The sequence below is a fragment of the Zonotrichia leucophrys genome, chromosome 1A (assembly GCF_028769735.1).
Source record: "Zonotrichia leucophrys gambelii isolate GWCS_2022_RI chromosome 1A, RI_Zleu_2.0, whole genome shotgun sequence".
Lineage (NCBI taxonomy): Eukaryota > Metazoa > Chordata > Aves > Passeriformes > Passerellidae > Zonotrichia > Zonotrichia leucophrys.
In genome coordinates, this window is record NC_088170.1 from 64,980,144 (window position 1) to 65,004,144 (window position 24,001).

At 45.5% G+C, this 24,001-nt stretch overlaps 1 protein-coding gene across 1 annotated transcript in view; it reads left to right on the plus strand.

Annotated features, from left to right (window-relative positions):
• Positions 1–4,711: 4,711 nt before the first annotated feature.
• Positions 4,712–24,001, plus strand: part of FAM107B (family with sequence similarity 107 member B) — a 93,049-nt gene continuing 73,759 nt past the window's right edge. The window contains exon 1 of the mRNA XM_064702997.1: positions 4,712–4,740. The gene's annotated coding sequence lies outside the window, so the exon portion shown is untranslated. The remainder of the gene's footprint in view (positions 4,741–24,001) is intronic.

Below are 24,001 nucleotides of genomic sequence, written 5' to 3' on the forward strand. Positions count from 1 at the left end.
GCAAAGGGCTCTGCTCCCCAGCTCTCTCCCCTTGTGCCAAACCTCTGCCCAGATTCTCAATGAGAGGAATGGAGGCGACGAGTGCCTGCTGGACAGATTCCCAAATAGCTCTCCTATGACAAGGGTGCTGCAGAATTTAAACCAGGTGTGGTGGTGGGAAGCCAGAGGGGACTTTACCAGAGGAGGTGGGGCACAGCAGAAGAGGGGACAGGGAAAGGGCCAAGGCTTGGGGTGAGGGTTGTGCACCCCACTGATAAAACCATGGCTGGCTCTCAGCTACATTTCTTTGCAGGGTGATACAGCTGCATGCTCTGCTGGGCCAAGGGGAAACAGAAAGCTCAGCTTTAATTATTACAGCCCAAATTACATGATGGAATGAGCTGATCATGTAGCTTTTCTCTATGTCATAGTTGGCATGTGGAGCAAATACACTCATTTCCAAGGATTATAGGCCAGAAATGTAGCTATTATAAATCCTCTTATCTTTTCCACGAGGCACATAAGAAAACCTTTTCTTTTTATCTTGGAAGTGCTGAAATATGTATGAAATGTTACTTGCCCTGCACACCCATAAATATGGCTCTTGCCTATCCTGGTGCTTTCATTCAAGACATTATTTCATCCCCCTGGCATTAACCACACCAGCCCTCCCTCAGCAGCCCATCCTGACAGGGAGGAGCACTCAGGCACTGCTTGTCCCGTTGTTCCCTGATCCATCTGGGTTGGGCACACCATCCCAGCTTTGGGCTGAGTGTGTGACCCTCCCTGCAAGGAGAGACACAAGCTTGGTGCTTGCAACCTCCAGAGTCATTGATACTCTGGGAAAGTTTACCTGGATCCTGTGATGGTGTTCACAGGGGTCTTAGGATGAGGGAAGAGATGAGGATCTGACTCCATGTTTCAGAAGGCTTGATTTATTATTTTATGATATATATTATATAAAAACTAAACTAAAAGAATAGAAGAAAGGATTTCATCAGAAGGCTAGCTAAGAATAGAATAGCAAAGAATGATAACAAAGGTTTGTGGCTTGGACTCTCTGTCCAAGCCAGCTGACTGTGACTGGCCATTAATTAGAAATCACCACATGAGACCAATCACAGATGCACCTGTTGCATTCCACAGCAGTAGATAATCAACGTTTACATTTTGTTCCTGAGGCCTCCCAGCTTCTCAGGAGGAAAAATCCTAAGGAAAGGATTTTTCATAAAAGATGTCTGTGACAAGGTCCAAGCCAAGCTGAACCTGTGCCTGATGGAGAGGTGACCACTTTCCTTCCTCTCAGCAGGGTCCTTGGGAGGTGGCATGGAGAAGATATTCCCAGCATTTACTGGCAGGGAGTTTGTTACTCCACATGGCTTCTCTCCTAGCTTCCCTTTATTGCTTTTCTGGTAGATATAGAAATTAATTTATTCTTAAAAATTAAAAAGCAGAAAAGTGACACTCTCCCCTTGGATCCACCTGGCAGCTCCTGACTAAGGAATCCTACATTGCCCCATCAAACCTGGCCCTGAACACTTCTAGGGATGGGGCAGCTTCTCTGGGCATCCTGTTCCAGAGCCTCAGCACAGTCAAGATACTAAATTCTGATTGAATTTTCAGGAGAGAGTGGGGGCCCCATGTAGCAGGGAGCTTTGATGCTACATCCTGCAGCTACATGAAATAACCCAAAATTTTGGTCTGCTGCAGTAAAGACTCACAAGATTGATCTCAAGTCCCCACTGCATTGTGATCTGTACCTTCCAGGATATCTGGCTTCTGTGTCCTGAAAATCTGCCTGAAATGTCCACTTCCTGAAAAAAGGAGATGGTTTTAGAGACAGAATATCACCTGTAAAATGAGAACAGGGCACTTACAGCATACCCACTCATCCATAAGCTCAAACAAAACAATTGTGAGGCATCTTGGCAGTCACTGCCTTCACTGTCTGATGAATACTGTTGTTTTTGAATTTCCCCAACATGAAGAATTTCCTATTTAGACCTTTCCATCCAGAATTTTCCCATGGGGAAGATTCAATTTGCAGCAAGTTGATGGTGCTGCCATCATGGTGGTGAGGCAGCCCTCAGACAGCTGAATGATGAGAGGGACTGAAATGGTGCAGGGCTTGCAAAGCCTTTGCCTGCAGATGGTGTGGCTCCCTCCTGGCATATACCCTTGTGCTGGGCACCATCAGCTCTACTCTTACAGGGACTTTCACTGTGGCCAAGAAAGGTGCAGCAGGTGGAACCTGGTGTGCTCCAGAGCAGTGGAAAACCAGGAAGATGGCAGAAGCTGATGGAGCCTTCACCCAGCATGTCCCAGTGGAATTTCCAGCTCTTCCTCTCCGTCATTGCTGCTGCCATCTTCTCCCCTCCATCCCCACTATTCCCACTTTGCTTCTCTTCCCTCTCCGTTTTGCCTCACAAAACTGATTTTCCTAAGTCAATGCAGAACTTAATTCTCATTCATGGTCTTCTTTTCCCACCACAAGATTTTAAAGAAGCTTCCAAGTGGAAGAGAACATTTGCTCCTTGCCCCCCACATGGCTGCTTTGTGTAGTTTCTGTCAAAACAATGCTGAATAGTAGCAAACTGCTCACTGACCCGTCACTCGAGAGGCTGCTGTTGTCAGCAGGTTCTCCATAACCTCCTCATCCATCCTCCCCCTCCACGTGGTGCCTTGGGTGTGTGACAGATTTGCAATCCACACTGCATTTTTAATAAGCCTGTCCTCCCTCTTTGGACGTCAGAGGCACTGCTCTGAAAGTCAATCTCAGCCTCTGACCTCTCTGAGCTTCCCTCTTATATTTAATCTGGAAACACTACTCTGAAAGACGAATATGATCTGCCTGCTTTATGTCCAGCAGTGCCTCCCTGCCTTGCCAGCAGCTCTGTGGCATTTTGCCACTGCCAGCACTGAGCCCTCCGGGCTGCTACACTCACACTCATGGCCATGGCCCCAGGTGCCACAACAACACTTTAAATACCTTTTAAATACTTTTAAACACATCTTTAAATACCTTCAGGACTCAGCCACTTCCCTGGTGTTCTGGTCTGAAAGCAAAACCAGTGAGAGACCCCAGGTCAGAAATACAATTTATTAGGGAAAGGAAAAAACCCACCCAAAATACACGCAATAATACAAAACAAAAAACCACTGACAGAGTCAGAACACAACCTGACACACTGTTGATAAGGGTGTTGGTAGCAGTCCAGTTGGAATTGTGGCTGTAGCCCTCCTAGAGTGTCAGGGGTGGTTCTGTTGGAGCAGGGATCCTGTAGAAGGATGGAGTTTTCCTCTGAAGATCCAGTGGAAAAGGCAGTTGTTGCTCTGGGAACTCAGTGGAAAGGCTGCTCTGGTGTCCAAAAAACTGAGATTATATATTATATTCCAGGTAGGAATGCTTGGCTCCTCCTCCTGGGTGGAGCATCTCCCAGTGGGATGATGGAATTTTATCAGCCAGGCAGTGACACTCAATGGCCCATTGACAGCAGATGTCTCCCCAGAGGGAGGATTGGCTGTGGAAGAGATAAAGAAAATTGCCCAATGAACAGAGGATAACTGCCCCACCTCTAACAGATGGCAATAGAATACACACTGCCTTGCAATCTAGGACACCTGGACAATCAGTTCCACTGCCTGACAGCTCTCAAGGTAAAAAAACTACTCTTCATATACAACATAAACCTCCCCTGGTACAACTCGAGGCCATTTCCTCTTGTCCCACTTGTTATTTGGGAGAAGAGACTGACCCCCACCTGCTACACCCTCCTGCCAGGGAGTTGTAGAGAGGAAGATGCTCCTTCCTCTGCCTCCTTTCATCCAGGCTAAACACTCCCAGATGTTCTTCACCAGATTTGTGCTCCAGACCCTTCCCCAGCTCCATTGTCCTTTTCTGGAGCCATTCCAGTCCCTCAATGTCCTTCCTGTCATGAGGGGCTCAAAACTGAACCCAGGATTTGAGGTGAGGCCTCACCAGTGCTGAATGCAGGGGGACAGTGCTTGCTGTGGTGCTGCTGGACGCACAATTGCTGGCACAGCAGATGTCAGGGCTCATCTGATCTAGCTCAAGACATCTGAGATTGTGAATCAGAAGTTTGGCTGTGAACAGATTAATCCTCTGAATGCTGAAGACATTCACTTATCAATGGGCAAAATCACAAAAAAAATTTAAAATCAGCCTTTTCCTTGTTCTGTAGTTGACATAAATGGATTTCTTCAAAGGAATAGAGTTAGTATTTTAATAAGGAAAAGTTGAATAATTCCAGTGAAACTTTCTCCTTTGAAATGGAAAAATAAGCTTAATGACTTCAGCTGGAGCATGGGACAGGCAACACTGGGTTCAAGTGTCAAGATTAAATCTTAGATTTAGAGGTGGCTCCAGCCAGCTTTTCCAGTCAAATGCTGTGTAATTCTCTGATGATTTCTGAGCTTCACCTCCTCCATAAGTACTGCTGGCATTATGGGGAGTGATGCCTGACACAGGGCTGTTGGGTGCCTTGCTTCCATGCTAGGCATGAGTTACAAGAGTGTTTGATGAAAGATGATTTTGATGCAATTCATGTATTCTGTCTGGTATTAGTACTATTCAAAATTTTGTCTCATTTTGACAAACAGTTTAATGGTTTGCATTTTTCCTCTTTTTCTTTTTTTCCTGCTTTCTATTGCGAAATGCAACATAAAAGGAAGAAGAAGATGAAGAAGAGTCACCACAGAAGCAGCTGGATTTGCCAGTCTTGGAGCATGAGCCCTTATCAGGTATGAGTGATGTTCAGAGCTTGCACACCCATTCTGTGTGCAAAAACCAGTCTTTTCTAGATGGGCCTGAGCTGGGATGATAATGTGCTGACATTCAGATTATGGCAAATGGAGGGAGAGATATCTGTGCTAACAGGAACTTGTTGCATGTCTATTACAGCTTGTCTATTGCCCTGGGATCTGTTCCCATTTGTGAGCACTGTGCCTCTCTGGGTCAGGCACTTGCAGCTAATGCAATTGAAATTGGCTTTCACCTCCTCCCTTGCAAAAGGCAGTGACTGTGGGTATATGCAATGTTTGATCTCTCCCTCAGTCTGCACACTGCAGAGACAGGCTCTTACAGCATGAATAGAGAGGAATTTGTCCATATCCCCTTATAAAGTACTTAATTCTCTTTTTGCTAACAAGAAATGATGGGCCATGAAACCTCTCTGTAAAGTTTTGGATATCAATCACAGCCAGGCTAAAGGTTGTTAACTCCAGTTTGGTAGATCTTGCTGTTAAAATCATTGGCCAAAACATCTGTTAAAAGACATCCAGCAGAGACTCTTTTTCTGACACTCTAACTCTGTTTTGGTGGGAGATTCCTGCTTCTCCTACCTTCACCTGCCCAGATTTATTTTGGGAGCCTTGTGCACCTTGTGCATGCAGACATGTGTTGGGGGAAGGGGACAACAGGTATTTCTCACAGGTATTTATCGCCTGAGGGCTTCCCTCCTCAGGCCTGCTGAGAGAACATCCATCATCCCTCTCAGGCCCAGCTGCTGTATCTGCTTTGTAGACTCAAAACCTGGAGGGATTCCATCTTTCTCTTGTGGCTTTCTAGACAAGGCAAAGCAAAGGAGAGGCCAGCACAGCTTTCAGCTCTGTAGTTTTCCCCTACCTTTCCCTCCCTGCCTGGTTTGCTGTGTGCAGAGCAATAAAATAAAACATTCTCAGCAAATCTGTGGTTACAGATTGAAGGGGGGCTGTGTTCAATGTGGGCCCACCCAGACAGCAAGTGAGACATCAGAGTTGGAAAAAGAGCCTGCAAAGGGTTGCCTGGTCATCTATTTATGGTGTTTAAAATTTTCTGGGCGAGTGAATGAATTGCTTGGTAATATCCAGTGCTGGGACCTGAATTCTCTGTTTATTTATGATAATAATACAAGCCCTGGTGCAAATGGCTGTCACCAGCTGCAGATGATGAGGTTTAGGATGCTGGGACTGGAGAGGGGAAAACAAACAACAACTGAGCAGCTGCTGGTCAGGGCAGCACATCAGCACAAACCTGCTGAGATATGGCATTCAAACTCATAGAGATGTGGAAAAAATGTAGGGGGAAAAAAGCCTTAAAGCCAAGCTGTGCCATCCTCCCCACTCATGTCAGCTCTGAACCAGCCTGGCATGGACACTCAGGGCTCGTGTGCAGCATCTGTGCCACATCCTGAGGGAGCACTGCAGGGATGCAGCAGGGAAATGAAACATTTGTACCATTGTAGCTTTTACCCTCCATCACTTGCAATCAGTCACAAGGCTGCTTTTATTTTTTGTGGCAGAGGAATGGAAGTGAACCTCCTGGCTGTGGCATTTACAGTCCAGCAGGCAAATTGGTGGGCAGAGATGCTCTGAGAAGCACACAGCTCTGGGACTGCTGTTTCAGAGTCAAGTGGAGATCAATATTGAACCACCATTTACCTAAACTCCACCAAAGAGAGAACATGAGCAAGGCTTATGTCATTTTCCAAGCAGATGAATAACAGATATTTTCCATGTAAAGTCTGAAAAGCTCAGACATGATTTTGTTATTGTTTTTTAATATTACTCAGAGGAATGTGTCTTTTTTTAAAAATAAAAACCCACATATTTTCCTGACTTGAAAACAGAATGGTGCCAACAGAAAGGCGAGTTTGTGAAGAAAATACTCTTCAAAAAAACACAAACAACAAAAGGATTGTTTTAAATAAATTGTAAAATAATAGAAAAAACTGACAGAATGGTTTGCATTGGAAGAGACCTTAAAGACTATCCAGCCCAACTCTCCTGCCATCGACAGGGACACCTCCCACCTAGATCAGGTTGCTCAAAGTCCCAACCTGGCCTTGAACACTCCCAAGGATGAATATCTGAAAAATAATCAGTTCAGGACTACAAGATGCCAAGAGGAACTGGGAGGAGAGACAAAAGCTCTGGGAAGCACATTGATGTCGATCTGCTGTCTGCATCTGTCTGGAGCAGCCTTTCCCAGCCCAGATCTCTGCGAGGCTGGGCATGGAAGCTGGCAGGAGCTGTGCTGGGTGGCAGTGAAGCTGCTTTGCATGGTGAGGCTGAGGGGGGAGTTTTCCCCTTGGCACCTCCTTAGGCCTTCCTCCAGGCAGGCACTAGATCAGCATCTTCCTCTTCTGGAATTGCCCAGGCTTGTTGCTGCAAAAAGGGACAAACTCTGACCACAAGCAGCACCCATGGGCTGCTGGGGGCCTTCCTGGTGAGCTGGCAGGTTCCAACAAACTGCAAAGTATTGAATTGGCAGGAAGGAATGATGCATCTGACTCCATGCTCTCAGAAGGCTAATTTATGATTTTATGATACTATATTATATTAAAGAATACTATACTAAACTATACTAAAGAATACAGAAAGGATACTTACTGGATGCTAAAAAGATGATAATGAAAACTCCTGACTCTTTCCAGAGTCCTGACACAGCTTGGCCCTGATTGGCCATTGAGTGAAAACAACTCATAGCAGAATGCAATGAAACAATCACCTGTGGGTAAACACATTCCAATGTGCACATCCAATCTCCAAACAGATTCCACATGAGCACAACACAGGAGAAGCAAATGAGACAAGAATTGTTTTCCCTTTTCTCTGAGGCTTCTCAGCTTCCCAGGGGAAAATCCTGGGGGAAGGGATTTTTCAGAGAATGTCAATGCCACAGCGAAGGGTGGAAGAAGGAGCAGCACCCCTGGCAGAGCCAGCAGGAAGGGGTGAGGGTGTTTGGCTGCCTGGGGAGTGAAAGAGTAGGGGAATTAGTCTACAAATTCCTCATCTCAGCAGTGCTCACCTTTCTGCAGGAAGCCAGCTCCAGCTTCACTCTCTGGGCTGGAGCTGCCACACTGCTCCTCCTGCTGCTCTTGACATGTCCCTCCATAGCTCTGGGCCATTGCTGGAACATCTGTGGCACAGGGATCCCTGCCAAGGGCCTCAGTGTGAGCCCTGTGTGATGCACAGAGCGAGTCTGCTCAGCCTCCTCAGCACTGCTCTGTGGTGGTGTTCACAGGGGTCTTAGGATGAAGGAAGAGACGAGGATCTGACTCCATGTTTGAGAAGGCTTGATTTAATATTTTATGATATATATTGCATTAAAACTATACTAAAAGAATAGAAGAAAAGGTTCTCATCAGAAGGCTAGCTAAGCTAAGAAAAGAAAGAAATGATAACAAAGGTTTGTGGCTCTTGGGCAGAGTCCGAGCCAGCTGACTGTGATTGGCCATTAATTAGAAACAACCACATGAGACCAATCACAGATGCACCTGTTGCATTCCACAGCAGCAGATAATCAATGTTTACATTTGTTCCTGAGGCCTCCAGCTTCTCAGGAGGAAAAATCCTAAGGAAAGGATTTTTCATAAAAGATGTATGTGACACTGCTCTGCAGTTGCAGCCTCACCAGCCCCATCACCCATCACCTCTCCCAGCACAGACACCACGAGCAATGGCTGTGAGCTCCACAGGGACACAGCACCCAGGGAAAGGTCAGCTCCACAGCCCAGCCAAAAACCACCCATCCCTCCTCCACAAACCTGGAAAGCAAAGCCAGAGCTGGAAACCAAGAGGAACGAAGGAAAAACAACGTTCTGGCTCCTTGCTAAAGAAAACCCTCAGGGTGGCTCCTCTCTCCTTGCTGCTGTGCTGTGGCTGCAGCTGTTCCACAAGCCAAGTGGCCATGGTCCAAGCAAAGCAGAAAGCACATTTCTGAGCAGGAATCAGGGGCTTTGCAGGTAACTGGCAAGTGGATGTAGCTGCAGTAATTTAATATATTAAGGACTCTGCCCGGGTGTGCTGCCCATCTGCTCCTGCACCAGGGAAGATTATTAAATCTTCTAGTGATAAAGAATATGGAAATTCCAGCTCTGGATGGTGAGCTGCCCAGTGAGCCAAGGGCCTGTGCTCATTCCTGCAGCCTTTCAGGTCAGCCTGTGCTGTTGGTGACACTAAAGCAAACATCTGCACTGTTGTAAAATGACTTTTTTTAAAAAATGCCTTTCTTAATCTGGGGCAGACTTCCTTCAATTCTGGCAGGATCAAGCCACAGGTATTTTTAACCAGCTCTGAAGGAACTGCATTTTTGCTCAGCTGCAAACCAGAGTTTTCTGGGTTCAGCAGGTCCTCCTCTGCTCACAGGGCTTCTCCAGAAAGCCACAACTTCCTTCTACAGCTACCAGAGAATGAAATATTTCATGATATGGAACTTTATCCTTTTCTAAGATAGCAGCTGCCACAATAAAAGCCTCAACTGCCCAAGATGTTTCTACCTTTGGCAAAAAAGCTGCTTGAGCAAAAGTGGAGCTGCAGGTAAAAAACTGGCAAATGAAGCAGATCCTAAGAAAGTATTTTGCTGAAGGAACCCACTGGTGCAAAGGGGAGTTCAGCCTCTGATTTGGTCTTGCAAACCAGCAAATACCTCATGGTCCAGATTTACCTCCCTGAGCACACTGCAGGTTTCTTTGTGTGAGTGACTGGGGGTCAAGCCAGCCATGATCTTGCAGGAAGAGTGTGAGTCTGTGGGAAGAAAGATCTGGATTGTTTCCATCCCTGTTGCACAGCACCTATTATGTCATCTATAAATATGAAGCCGAAAATCCCAGGCAGTGCTGGAAATAAAAAAAGAAAGGGCCCAAGGTGGGCAGATGTTTTATTACAAGGAGCTCCCTCAACGTGGCTTCCCCTCCATTGACACAAATTCTTTTCTTGCTCAAAGCATCAGCAGCATCACAGATGCTCTTCCAAATTACAGTCTGTTTGTTTACATTGAGCCAAGAATAGGAACTTGAAAAAAAAAATCCCTTCCTGCAGCCCAGGATGCAAACATAGAGCACACACCTTGAATATAATTTAAAATAACAACCCATGGCACATGTAACTTGATCCAAAATACAAATAGCACATAACATGGCAGGGACCAGAGAGCAGATCCTTTCATGTTGGGTGAACTAGCCCTGCCCTGTCTTTCCTGAGAGCAGGAGCCTTTGTCACAGCCCAACTGAAGGGAGGAAAACAGAGGGAGGGTTCCTTGGCAGCCCCCCCAGATTCCAAGAGATTTGGGTGTCCCTTCCCTGCCCTTGGTCCCTGACATGGAGAAGCTGCAGGGCCTGGAGCACCAACCAGCTCAGGAACAAACTGCTTTGGGTATTGCCTTCCAAAAATCAGATGGTTTGCAGTTTCCCTTTTGGTGTGGTTGATAGGCAAGCACAGGATGGGGGATTTATCTTGAAATGGCCAAGTGGAATTGGGAATCTGAAGGGATTTCTGGCATTTCCTACTTTCAATCAGAATAAATGCACTTAAGGATGACCTCTATCTTGATATCTTATCCCTACCTCTTCTAATCCTGATGTGAAAAACAAAGCAAAGAGGTTCCTGGAAATGTGAGGTAGAAGGAAAAAAAAGGTGCTGGTCCTCCTCTTTTTCCATCTCTGGAAAGGGAATGTGGTCATTAAGGGGTTTGGCAGTTCAGCCTGGTTATTATTTTATTCCATATAAATCCAGAGTTCTTTCATTGTGCTCAGTGAAACTTTCCTCACCTCCTGCTTTTTTTAAATAGAAAATATAAATCACTTACATTTAAACTACATTTGGACCACCATAGATCCCTAGCCATTAAAAACTTCTTACTGGAGGAATTAGTGCTCTCAGTTAAAATATCAGTATCCTTGAAACAGTCAGCAAAACTTCTGACCAATTAAAGTTTTTGCTTTCAATCATAAAAGTTGTTTCCCAAAGCAAATTCCAGGAGAACAATCTGTTGTCAGCATTGCTTTTAGGGAGCACTGAACCTCTGGCAGACCTGCTGGATAGAAATCCTCTTCTGGAAGCTTCTGCAAGGAGTTTTCCTCCAACCTTTTGTATCTCCCAGCTTCTTTCCCTCCAGAATTAGGTCTTCCTCTGTGCTCAGTGAGAGATCAGCCACTTTGGCACAACAGACTTGGGCCAGGTTTTTATTTCTCACTTGGGATTCTCCAGCAGCTCCAAGATATCAGCTCTTAGAAAAAGACTTTAGAAAATAAAAAAAATAGTTTTTGTATTCAAAAATATTGCATTTCCTGCTGTATTTCAGGAAAGTCTCTGTGTGCAAGGATCCAGATGAGCTGTCCCTCTCCACATCTGCTTGTGTGACAAGGGACATTCCCTCTCCTGGCCTCCTGCAGAGTAAGACTTTGGGCATATTGTTTCTGTGTCCTGAAAGGCCCCTAGCAGACAGGCCTTTCAGTGAAAAAATTGTTCCTAATATCCAACCTAAACCTCTTATTTCTTCTTCTTGTAGTCTCCTTTCTTTTAACTCAAGGCAATGAAGTGCTATGTATGGAGGAGGTAAATGAAGGCTCATATAATCAAATTCTTTAAATTCTTCAGTATTGAGACCCCTTTTATGGGAGAGTTTGGGAGATACAGAACTTGCATGGAGCTAGTTAGGGCAGGAGAGATATAAAAATACAAAAATTAAGGGTGTTTAAACTATTAGCACTTGTAGAAGGGAAATATAATCTTCATAGCTGAAGGGATGTGATTATCTGCTCTTGAAGTCAGTGGTTTCAGACTTATTTGGAGGTTAGATATTCATCTAGCTGGACTCAGGTCAGAGCCAGTGCAGAGATGCTCCTGTTGTTCCTATCCATGTTTATGTCACATTCCTGCAGCCAAACTCTTCCTGAGGAGTCAGTTTTGTATCCAGGCTGGATCTGTCCCTAATTCTGTCCCCTTAAAACCCCAACCAGCCTCAAACTGAGTGCATAGGAAGCAGAAAACACTTTAGTGTGCTGCTGGAAAGCAAATTTCAGTAACAAGGAGCTGTTTGCACACAGTTCAGGGATTTGGCAGCTCCTCTTACCCAAGCCAGTAGAAAAAACCCATTACCATTATCTTCCAATCTTTGAGTGCAGCTCTGCACACTCAGTGGCACTGTGTTTGCCAGTCAGCACTGGTTCTATTTGTGAAAGGGGAGCTGCAAACAAAGGTCCAGCTCTTGTCTCCAGCAGCGGGGGAGGCTGGATTTCCTGTGGGGAGGAAGCTGGGGCAGGTGGTGAAAACTTTGTGGAAAGATTTGTTTTGCCAGCTGTGGTGTGGTGGGACACATCCCAAACACCCCACACCTATGGCCCCTGCTGCTTGTCATGCAGCAGGAATAAAACCTCAGGTCTCCTGGGGTTTGCTCAGACTGGAAAGTGCATCCTTAGAGCCAGAAAGATCAGCAGAGTATTTCCTGCCTGCAGAAAGTGGCATGTCAGTGAGCAGCAGCACATCTCCAAGGGCCAAGAGGCGGCAGGGAAAGCCACTGAGGAGTTACACAAAGCAAATATTGCTGGAAACTACAAAGAACTGTGTGATATCTGTGATGTAAGGGCTGACTAGAGCAGAGAGAGATTAATTTCTATTCTTTCTGCTACAGACAGAACAAAAGCACCCCCACTCCTCAGCACCAAGCCATGCCCTGGGCATAAAACCACTTGTTTACCCAAGAAGGGATGAAAGCTCCTGGTGCTCTGGGGTCAGAGCAGGCAGGACACCACCAAGCAGGGCTGCTGCTCACAGCACAGACTGAACAGCACTGTAAATAATTCACATTCCCCCCCTCCCAACCTCCTGTCCTATTTCAATGTGGAGAGTGGGACGGTACAGGATTGGTCCCAAGAGGTACCTGAAGACCCTCCAACAGCACTGAGGGAGGAGTAAATAAAGAAACAGATGAATTTAGGTGCTTGGTTTTTCAGCTCATGCAATGAAAAATTGTGGTTTTCCTCCTGGAGAAAGGGCTCTCCTTCCTAATGGCTGGGACTGCATGAAGCATCCCAGGCCATGCCTGGAGCAGGGTAAATTATGTGCTCTGTGAAATATGGTCACGTTTCTCTATCAGATTGGCTAAATATGCTTCTGAGGCAGCAGGGTCTTCTCCATGCTAGACTTTGGTGATGTGTTTAAAATAGCTCCAGCACATGCAGATTCCTGCTCCCTCTGAGGGCCCTCAGATCCGTCTGCTCAGGCTGGCAGAGCCCAACTGCAAGAAGCAACAAGCTGCAGGACCATCTGCCTTCAGAGCAGCACTGCCAGGCAAAGCACAGCCCAGCACAAAGGAGCAGGAGCAGGGGACATCCACGCAGGGTGGTTTGTGCCACCACGTCCCAACAGGGCCACCAGGGTCCCCAAAGCACGCCCACACCTGCTTCCCATGGGAAAAACAATCTGTGCCACGAGCTTGGGGCTGAGGAGGGACAAATCACCTGCCCTGCGCATCTCCTCCATCAGCACTGCTGCAGGGGTGGATTTGGGCCCCATTGCCTGTAGGGAATACCAAGGGGAAGGAAATGGGACATTTTTGTTTTCAGATGAGAAGCCTTTGCTGTGGCACACCAAATAGATCATGGCTCTGATTTCTATGGTGTACTCCTATACCTGGGGGCCTGGAAGGGAAGAACCGTGGATGTGAGCATAGTCCAAGGATTAGAAGAACACCCTGGGGACCTGGGTTGAGGTTTTGTTCTGCCACAGTCCCTCTGTATGTCCCTCTGTAGGTATTCCCATCCCTGGAATGACTTAAAAGACAGGTGGATGTGGCACTTGGTGGATGGGGCACCTGGGGACATGATTTAATGGTGGACTTGGCAGTGCTGGCTTAATGGTTGGAGCCGATGATCTTTTCCAACCTAAAGAACTCTATGATTCTATGATCATTGTCCAGTTTGTGTCACACTGAGCCAGTGTTAATGGAAAGCAATGCCATTTTCCATGCTAACAGCGGTCTGGAGGAGGAAAGATGTGCCAGACTGCAAAGGGTGAGCTGTTGCAGAGGAGCACAGGGAACAGCCAGTGCAAGGAAGCTGAGGGTGTACAATATATCCAGCCCTCTGGCAATTTATTCTGTGCTTTCTTACATTTCCACTTGGCTTCCTCTCCTGCCCCAGCCCAGCTGCCCACCCTCTCACTGAATATCTGATTTCCCAGCTGGTAATCCTCACCCCATCCACATCCCTGCTGAATGGGGTCTAGACAGCCTAATTGTATTTAATCCTAGAGCTACATCAACCCCCCAGCTAAACCCTGCAGTTCTGTGCACCAGGGATTCATTTGCACACTCATTCATTCTGAGCACGTCTCATTGAGGAGAACTTGGGGATTAAAAGGTGAGGGTGAGGTGAAGATGAAGGCACATCCTCCCCTGTGTGGGACAGACAGCACTGCCTTGGACTGAGTCTTGCTTATGATGTGACAAATGTCGAAGGGAGTCACGATGTCACCTCAGAGCACCTTGTGCTGTCCCTGCTCTGCTACTGCCCTTGGCATCTCTCTCTCCTCCTTTGTGACCCAGCCATGGTATCTGTGCACATCTGAGAGGGGCACAACTCTCTGCACACTCTGCCTGCCTCACAGGAATCCATTGTGTTCTTCATGGGCACAATGCAGTGCTGCCTTTGCATTTCTGCTGCAAGACCTAGAAATCTCTTAAAATCACAACCCCGATTCCCTTTTGTCTCCCTTCCCTTGCTAAAGAGGGACTCAGCCTCAGTAGGGCCCCCCATAAGTGCACCCAAGGTGAAGAGCTGGCCTCTGAAATGACAGCCTGGCCTCTGCTGAGATAGACAAGGGGCTGTGGGACATTCTGGGAAAGGCTGCTGCACACTGAAGACCTGGCTGGTGTTTTTGCTTAACACAGGCTATTCTCTATCAGTCTCAAGGGCATGTCAGTGTGCAAGCTTCAAGTTTTGGAAAGTGTGAAAATGAGCTGGATGAAATCAGGAAGGGAACTTATCTGGCTTTGCAGCAAAGCCAGGGGCCAGATGCCGAGAGGTTACTGGGGAAAGAGATGACAAGGTTTTTTATGACAAGTGTTTATCTTCAGTTGCTCACAAACATTCTTTGTCAGGAGAGGATGGGTGGGGAAGAACAACATCTTTTTCTGTGTTTTGAAGCCTTAGAAATAGAGACACATTCTTGCTACGGCAAACACCCTTGCAAGTTCCAACACCCACATGCCCCAAGGAAGCAGCGGAGCAAATGGGAGAGGTCTTTGGCAGCTCATGCTGTGGTGTCACACATGCCAGTACCCTGAAACATGTAAAGGATAAAGGGGAACTTCATGGGAGTCAGGGGGAAAGGGCAGAGAAAACCTTGCCTTGGGACGGGAGTGTTTGGGGTGTGACAAGGTGTGGTGGTGTTCACAGGGTCCCAGGATGAGGGAAGAGATGAGAATCTTGACTCCATGTTGCAGATTTATTATTTATTATGTTATATTCAGATTTATATTTATTATAAATCAGGTTGATTTATTATTTTATGATATATATTATATTAAAAGAAAATGATATATTAAAACTATACTAAAAGAATAGAAGAAAGGATTTCATCAGAAGGCTAGCAAAGGAAGGAAGGGAATGATAATAAAATCTTGTGACTGACCAGAGTCTGAGCCAGCTGACTGTGATTGGCCATTAATTAGAAACAACCAACATGGACCAATCACAGATCCACCTGTTGCATTCCACAGCAGCAGATAATTATTGTTTTTCTTTTCTTCTGAGGCTTCTCAGGAGAAAAAATCCTAACGAAAGGATTTTTCATAAGATCTCATGGTGACAACAGGGAGTCAGGGGATGGACTTTTATGGACCTGTTCACAGCAGGAAAGACTCAAATGTGGCTCCTCTTACACAGAGGACATCCTGAAGGAGATTTGTGAAGCAGAGAGAAGTGGGCAATAAGGGAACTTGGCAGAACTGATGTGCAGGTCAGTGTGAAAGGACAGCCAGGGCACATCTGTGAAGGAGCAGCTCCTCACACTGATGTGCACAGCTACCAAAACACCATTATCAAGGCCAGCTTTCATTGTTTTCCTTCCCTTCACTGACTTTTTTTTGCCCTTTCCTTTTTTCTCTACTGTACCCAAAGCAAACACGCTCTGCTCAGACTGCTGCCCTGACACAGCAGCCAGGCTGGGTTTAGCAAAAATCCATGTTTCCAAGCTGTGTTTAGCAGCAATCCATGTTTCCAAGCTCCAGCAGATGAAGTGTGAAGCACTTCCAGCCCCTGCAGGCTGGCTCCCGGTGGGGCAGTGGCTGGTGCACCGAGCAATGTGTTTCCTGCCCTGCAGCAGCAGACCAGAGGTGGATGGAGGAAACAGATGTGGAAAATACACAAAATACACTCCCTCCCTCCCCCTCCCCTGCAGCCTGTCTCTCAGAAGCTGCAAAAAGCAGATTTGGGTTTTTTTGTTTATTGTTTTTTGGTTTTTTTGGTGTGCTGGTAAGGACTGCTTGGTTTTGCTAATGGAAAAGGGCTGCTGACTCTGGCAGTGGGGTTATCATGTTGCCATGCAAACACACAAAGCAGGAGGGAAACATTTTGCTTTTGTCTTTTGCTATTTTTCTTACCATTAGTCAGGTAAAAACTGCACAGGGCAGCTTGGTGGGTATCTCAGATGCACCAATAACAATAATCTTCTCTCTGAACGACTGACTGCAGTGGGTGTGATGCCTCTGGTCATCTCCCAGCTCCTTGCAATCCCAGCTGGAAGGGTGCAAAGGTTCAGCCACCCCACGTGAGCAGAGGCTTGGGATGGCTGAAGTTTTACCTCCAGCAGAGGTGAGTGTTCATTAGAGTTTGCATTGCCAACAGCTCAGCTCTCTGCTAGGGAATAAATACACCACCATCAGATGCAGCAACTGCCAAAAGCCTGGGAGCACAAACCCTGAAACACTCATTGGGTTTCCCCTGAAAAGAGATTTTGACAGGACTACACTTACTTGCATGGAAAATTCCTTAAGGATGGGGACTGGGATCTGCAGTGCTCTAAGCAGAGGCTTGCTGCTGCCCACTAAATGTTATCTTGTACATTATACCTGATGCACATGCAAATTCTCTCATTCTAATTGGAATATATAGCTGAGAAAAGCCATTATGGAAATTCCTGCAATTATTAGCTATACACTTTATTTAGTCTTGGATTGCATTGAATCAGGAAGAGAAGTCTGATAAGGGTTTGGAAGAGGGCTTAAATACATCAAAATACTCCACAGAGAATAAACCCATGAGGGATATGGTGAATCTCTTAGTTAAATAGATACACATGGTCCCAAAATACCCATGCAGCTCTCCCTTTTGATGAATTTCCCAAAGAAATCCCTAAGAAATTGATGCCATCTCCCCCAAACACCTGGGAACCCAGAAGGCTTCCAGTGCATCACTGGTGGATCAGCCTTCCTCTTTTCTCTGGAAGAGCATGGACATGGCCATGGACAAGAGAAGTTTTATGAGCCAAGCACAGAGCCAGCAGAGCTGGGGCTGCTGCCTGGGACTCAGCCATCAATCCAATAAATAATCACTACATGAAGAAAGCACTGCTGCTGCTGTCAAAACCAGAGGAATTTTTATCTTCAGTTTCACAGGAAACTGGATGGGCCCCTTAATCTTTCTTACTTAGGGAGGGGCAGGGGTGGGAAAATGCAACTTTTGCTAAGGAAGAAAATATTATACAGATAATGTGTAGTGTTTTTGTCAGGCTTTTAATTGCTGTTGCCAAGGAAATGTATACACTTGGGTCAGGGATAGTGTAATGACAAAATGCAAACAGCTTGATTCATGTTTGTAGAGACACAGAGCCAAATTCATCCCTGGTGCAATTGGGCTGAAATGCAGAGATGGATTTGGCTTGTTATCTAGCTAGCAGTTCTGTGTTAACATGTTCTCCCAAGCTATTTTACAAACAACACTTAATTTATTAAAAGGGAAAGTTTAGGAAATGTTTTTTGCATGATTTACTGCTACTTGCCTGCCAGTTGTTCAAACAAGACTCCACCAGTCTGTTCCTCTTTGCATTTTTATTTGCTAAAAGAAATGCTCTGGCTTTGGGATTTAAAATCTGCCTCAGCAAGCTTTTAAATCAACAGCAGTAATCCCTTCACCCTTGATTATCACTTATTCCTATGTATTTTTTTTTACAAGACAACATTTCTAAAATAATCAGCAATTATTAAATTCCCATCTGCAATATCACACTGACTGCACAATACTTTTACTACCAATCTGCTGCATAAATTATCACAGCAGATCAGAGTTACAGCTTTAAAACAAGGGATTGAAATTAAAATACTTTTAAAGGTCTCTTGTTTTTTAAGTGTTTCCGCAGTCCCATCTCACTCATATCCCGCACAATGAAGATCAATGGGAGTTTTGCCTCAGTGTGGGATCAGCACATCAATCTGGGCAGTGATCATGGAATAAGCTCCAGGTGCCTGGGTGTGCACAGGACCCTTTTTGCCTTCAGCAGAGGCCAGAGCAGGCTCAGTCCTTGTTTGTGATGTCAGTGTGTGATGATGGTCACAGGGGTTTTCAGGTGAGGGAAAAGACGAGAATGTTGACTCCATGTTCAGAAGGCTTGATTTATTATTTTATGATATATATATTACATTATACTAAAAAGAAAGGAAGGAAAAGTTTCATCCCATAAGGCTAGCTAAGCCAAGAATAGAATGGGATGAAAACAAAGGTCTGTGGCTCGGACAGAGAGAGAGAGCCAGCTCTGCCGTGACTGGTCACTAATCCCAAACACCCACATGAGACCAATCACAGATGCACCTGCTGCATTCCACAGCAGCAGATAATCATTGTTTACATTTTGTTCCTGAGGCATCTCAGCTTCTCAGAAGGGAAAATCCTAAGAAAGGATTTTCACAAAAAGATGTCCCCGACCATCGGTGCCTCAGGGATGCGCCCTGCAGGGTGTCAGCACTCAGAGCCTCTTCCTTTCTTACAAAAGTGGGAGAATGGGAGCACCTTGCTTGCAAAGAATAGTTTGGGAATGTTTGGCTTTCAGATCAGGTCCATGCCCAGCTACACTAAAGAGCTCAGATCTCTGTGTACCTCCCTTGGTATACACACAGCTCTTCCTCCTCTGGCAGAGTTTGCAATAGATTTTTCCAGCAGAGCAAAGGTGACATCCGTTCCTCCTGAATTTCCAGCAGAACTGGAAAGAAAAGAGGGGCTTCTCCAAAAACAAAATGTGTTTTCAGAGGAAATACATTCTCCAAGACACTTTATGAAGAAAATGAAAATCTTCCAAGGTTTGCAACACAAAACTGAAAATTTTGTGATTCTAAGCCAACATTTTTTGATTTTGGGGTTTTACAAAAAGCCCCAAAGATGCCTAGAGAGGGAACCTCCAGTTAGGAGTTACCAGACTGGATTCTTGCAACTCAGTGATGCTGAGTATTGATATGAAAACTGTCAGGGTGGCTAAATCTTGTTCTAAAATACCAAAGAGGAAGCTGAGGAAGAAGAGAGGGAGGAGCATGAACAGATCTTTGATAAGGAGAGCTTTTAGCTGTGGAATGAACTTGCAGTGCAGTCAGGGGACAGCTTGGATGCTATCTTTAGGAGCCAGGAAGCAGGAAAGATTAATCCTAATCTTCCAAAAGACCTTGCTACCCCAGCAGAAAACGACAGATGCTGTGGAAACTCTACATTCTTCACTCTAATTGTCACCAAAAATGTCCACAATGTCCTTATGAAAGTTGCAACTGGAAGCAAAACTAAAAAAAAAACTGTGGAATTAATCAACATTAAACAAAATTAACTGAAGACACTTAGAAGTTCATCTCTTCCATATTTTATGTGGTAGATGCCTCTCTAGTACAGAACCTGATGGAAAATCCTGAAAGATGGGTGCCATTCCCCAGAGCACACGGCAGAATTGCAGCACAGTTGATGTTTTATATAAAGAATTGGAATTTCATAGGAACCTAGGATCACAGAACACCAGGTTGGAAAAGACCCCAAGGATCATGTCATCCAACTTCTCTTGGCAAAAGCATGGTCTAGATGGCCCAGGACCCTGTCCAGTTTAATCTTATAAGTGTCTAATATTAAGGAATCCAGCGCTTCCCTGAGGAGATGATTTCAGTGGCTGATTGTTTTCATTATGAAAAGTTTTCCTCTTGTGTCAAACTGGAATCTCCCCAGGAATAAATTTTCTAACTCATCTTCTCTATGTGACTCCTTGTAAAAAGGGAGTATCTTCTTTGTAGGCCTACTTTGAACACTGGAACATGGTGATAGGGTGTTTTCCCCAACCTTTTTCTCAAGGCTGAGCAAACTCAGCTCTCTCAGCCTTTCCTCATTCAACAGGCTTCCCAATCTTGGATCATCTCTGTGGCCCCTCTCTGCACCCTCTCTGGGTGCCCACTCCTCTTTTTGATGTGGGCACCAAAACAGAACACACAATTCCAGGTGTGGCCTGACAAGAGCTGAGTGAAACAATGATTTTATCCTCTCTCCCTTGTTGATGCAGCTCAGCATCCTGTTCTTTCCTTGGGCAGCAGCACAGAGCTCACTCATCCTGAGCTGGCTGCCCCCCAGATCCCTTCCCACAGCACTGCTCCCCAGCCTTTGCTGCACTCCTGGAGTGTTTTCCCAGGTTCAAGACCTCACACTGGTCCTTGCTGAACTTCACAAGGTTCTTGATAGCACATCCTTTCAGCATGTCCAGGTCTTCCTGCAGGGTGCCTCTCCCTTCCAAAGCGTCCAATTCCCCACTCACAGGCAAATTTTATTAGGGTACACTCAATCCAGGTCAGGGATTTGTTGCTAATCTGTCCTTCACAAATATCTGCTGCTATTTTTTGCCTGTATGACCCTAATGGTGTATATTTTTAACCTACTGTTTACTGTTATCTGTTGCACAGGAATGCTGGAAAAGCTCAGGTTTAAATAACTTGGAATGCCCTGGAGGGATCTTATTTTGCTGGCTTTGATTTCAGTGTGAAGTAGCTGCTACATTTTGTAGTAATGTAAAACCACATTTAAAAAAAATAAAACCTCCAAGATCAAATTAGGCTGGTCCTGGGCAAACTTAACAAAGTTTGTCTATTTCCTGTCAGACACACAGACTGTTCTGCTCAGGAATTCATGCCTTTCAGTCCACATTTAATTCCATTTGCTGCCTGATTTCTATTTATAATGCACAAAGCAATATTATTTGCCAGTAACACTTTAAACAATGCCAGAAATATACTGCAATGTGAGCAGCATGGGAAAGAGGAGAAGGCTTTCCTAAGTTACTCAACTGAATTTCTTCTTGCTTGAATGTTCAGAGAACTACAGGAATGAACTTTCGGTGTTCACATTGGAGCCTGACAATTCTGTGTTATTAAAGGTTCTGTTAACCATGTGGTGGCCTGAGTGGGAGGTCCTTTCAGAAGGGGCCTTGTTTTCCTCAGGTTTTGTTGTTCTTATGATCTGTGATTTTCTTTATTTTGCGTACACATTCAACCAAACTGTTGCAAGCTAAGCACAGACCTAAATCTCAGGCAGAAACCAAATCACTGAACCTTATGCTTCTTTTTCCTCCCTCCATCTCACACCATCACCTGTACCACTGACATCTCTACTTCTGTGTGTGTGTGTGTCTTCCCCAGATCCTTCCAGAGCCACTCATTTTCTCCTCACCGTTTTCCTTTCCTTTTGGAGTATGTCAGTCTACCTGCTTTCCTGTCACTGTTTGAGCATCCAAACCTTTGCTGAGTGTCTCACAGGGTGACAGATAAAAGCAAAGTTATCCCTTGAGCTGATGACTGAACGTTTGTGTGTTCAGGTGCTCTCACCTCAGGCAGGTCCTTCAAACACATTGGTGCTTTCCCCACAGGGAGCTCAACTTCAAGTGTGCTGGTCAGCAGCCCAAGATGAACAAAATATGGAAGAGTTTCATCTCTGATGTTGGTCTCAACTATATAATTCTGTCAATTAAACTACCCTACAGCCCACACAACAGCTGAATGCTGTGTAGGAGGTGTTGTGTTGCCAAACAGCAGGTACAAATCAAAGAAAAGTAGAGTTCACCATAATGTTTTGTGGAGATATGGGATGTCTGGGCAACCAGCAGTTTACATGAATTCATTCATGCAAAAATTCATAAAAATCACTGAGATGACTGAAAGTTGCTAAAACATAAAGATGCCATCTGTGGCTCAGCACATCCCATACCTTGTTGAGGACTGGGAAGCCATTATAATTTTATTCTGTTCCTACATACCTTCACTGCTGGGCCTTGTGGCAAACATAAAATAGAAAACAACCTTAATGAGGCCAGTCCCATCTTTTAATGACACTTAAATGACAACTAAATGCAAGCTTCATTAAACAGAGACAATTCTTGCTCCACACCCCCAGAAATGTGAGGTTAAACCAGCAGGATCTTACACAGGACAAGAGTCCATCTCCAGCTCTGCTGCTTCCTCAGGTTTGCTGCTCAATAAAGCCCCAGTAATTCAGAGCAGAGGCACAGTCCAAAGCAATCAGCTCCTAGGCAGGAAATCCCCCCAATGTCAAGAGCATAAATCTCCCAGCCCACGCAGAGCCTTGCATTCCTGCAGCACATGGGGCCCATTAAGGCCCCTCACAGCCCTCAGGAAGGATGGGCAGTGCTGGAGCAGCTCTGCTCCAGGGCCCTTCAGCTGCCACATCTGCTCTGTTTGCCCCTGTTCCCTTTGGGGCTACTGAGGATTTCTTTAATATTCCAGAAAAAGCCTGAGTGGATCTTCTGCCCTGCCCCAGAGCCAGGTGCTGCAGGAGGGGCTGGTGGCTTTACCTGTCTGGCTTTGAGGACAGTCATGATATGAATCCCCCAGCAGTGCCAGCAAACCCTGTAATTTTGCCTCATTATGTTCTAATGAAGCAGAACAGGACAGAGCTTCAGTTTAGTGGTGTTCTTTCCTGACAAGGCTGACAAATGTCACGGAGCAATGAAGCTCGGAGGACTCAGCTAAGTTAAGATTCTTCCTGTTCAGCTCAGTTCTTTAGAAGCAAGAGGCTCCTACCACACACCCCCCCCCAAAAAAAAAAAAAAAATAAAGGTCCTTCCAAGCTCCTCATGTCTTTCACCAAAGCTTTTCACTGCTATATTTACAGGTAGGTCAGGATTAGTTTGCAGCATCAGTGGGGAAAGTGCTGTGGTCCTAGTCCTGGCTGTGGACTATAACTTTTAAATCTAAGAGAGGCCATTCATGATGAAGGAGCAGCTCTGTGACAGACAGGTCTCACTGCCTGCCTCGGCCTCAGCTATGCTGCAGAGTGTGGAAAGGGAAGTGGGAGCCCAGCACAGAGCCACAGACAGCTCTTGACATGGCTCCACCACCAGGGTTCCTTCCACTACAGCTGGCCAGGGCTTTGTTGGGGGATAGACCAGCGGGTTTCTTCTAACATGATTACAGCCTTAAAGAGGGAAATGGATTGTAAAATATGCACACTGTTTTCTCACATGGAGAAAAAAAGTGCTTGTGTGTATACTCTTACTGCAAAAAACACCCACAGCATTCTCATGGAGCACCTCGACCCATCTGAGCTAACCCTGCCTGAATTTCAAAGTTATTTATAGTTATTAACAGACTTTTGAAAAAGAAACAACACCAGCAAAGCTTTTTTTTTGCTTTGCCTCAATAAGATGGGATGCACAGGGTGATGCATAATGTGTTTGGAACTTGAAAAGTTTTATGCCACTTTCAGTCTAAAGGGAGGCCTGGCTTTGCCCTGTCTGAATGAAAGCCCAGCTATGAACCTCAGTCTTACCAAGTCCTGTGAGTGCTGAGTGAGACAATTTCAAATGAAGACATTGAGAAGGAGGTAGTGGTATCCTTACTGGATATGCACTGGAGATGTGAGAACTCAATCAGGCACAGCAGGATTTGACTTTGGCTTGCTCATCTTAAGAAAATTCCCTGTATTCTGAATTCTTACTATTCTGAGGAAGGACAAGCTGATTATCATGTTCTGTAGATTTTTCCAGGAATGCCATTGTTGCTGAAACTGGTGTGGAAATTCCCCCAGAAACCCCTCAGCTCAGATGCATGAGTTTTCTTTGTTTTCCAGTAAAAATCCATCTCACTGGAAAATTCCCAGCATTTTAAATTGTCTTAGAATTATCTTTATAATTTGCACCCATGGACACACAACTGCAGGTGCATTTTGTTTTCCAGAACTAGTCACAAAAAAGCCAGTGCCCGTAAGAGGCACAAATTATCCTC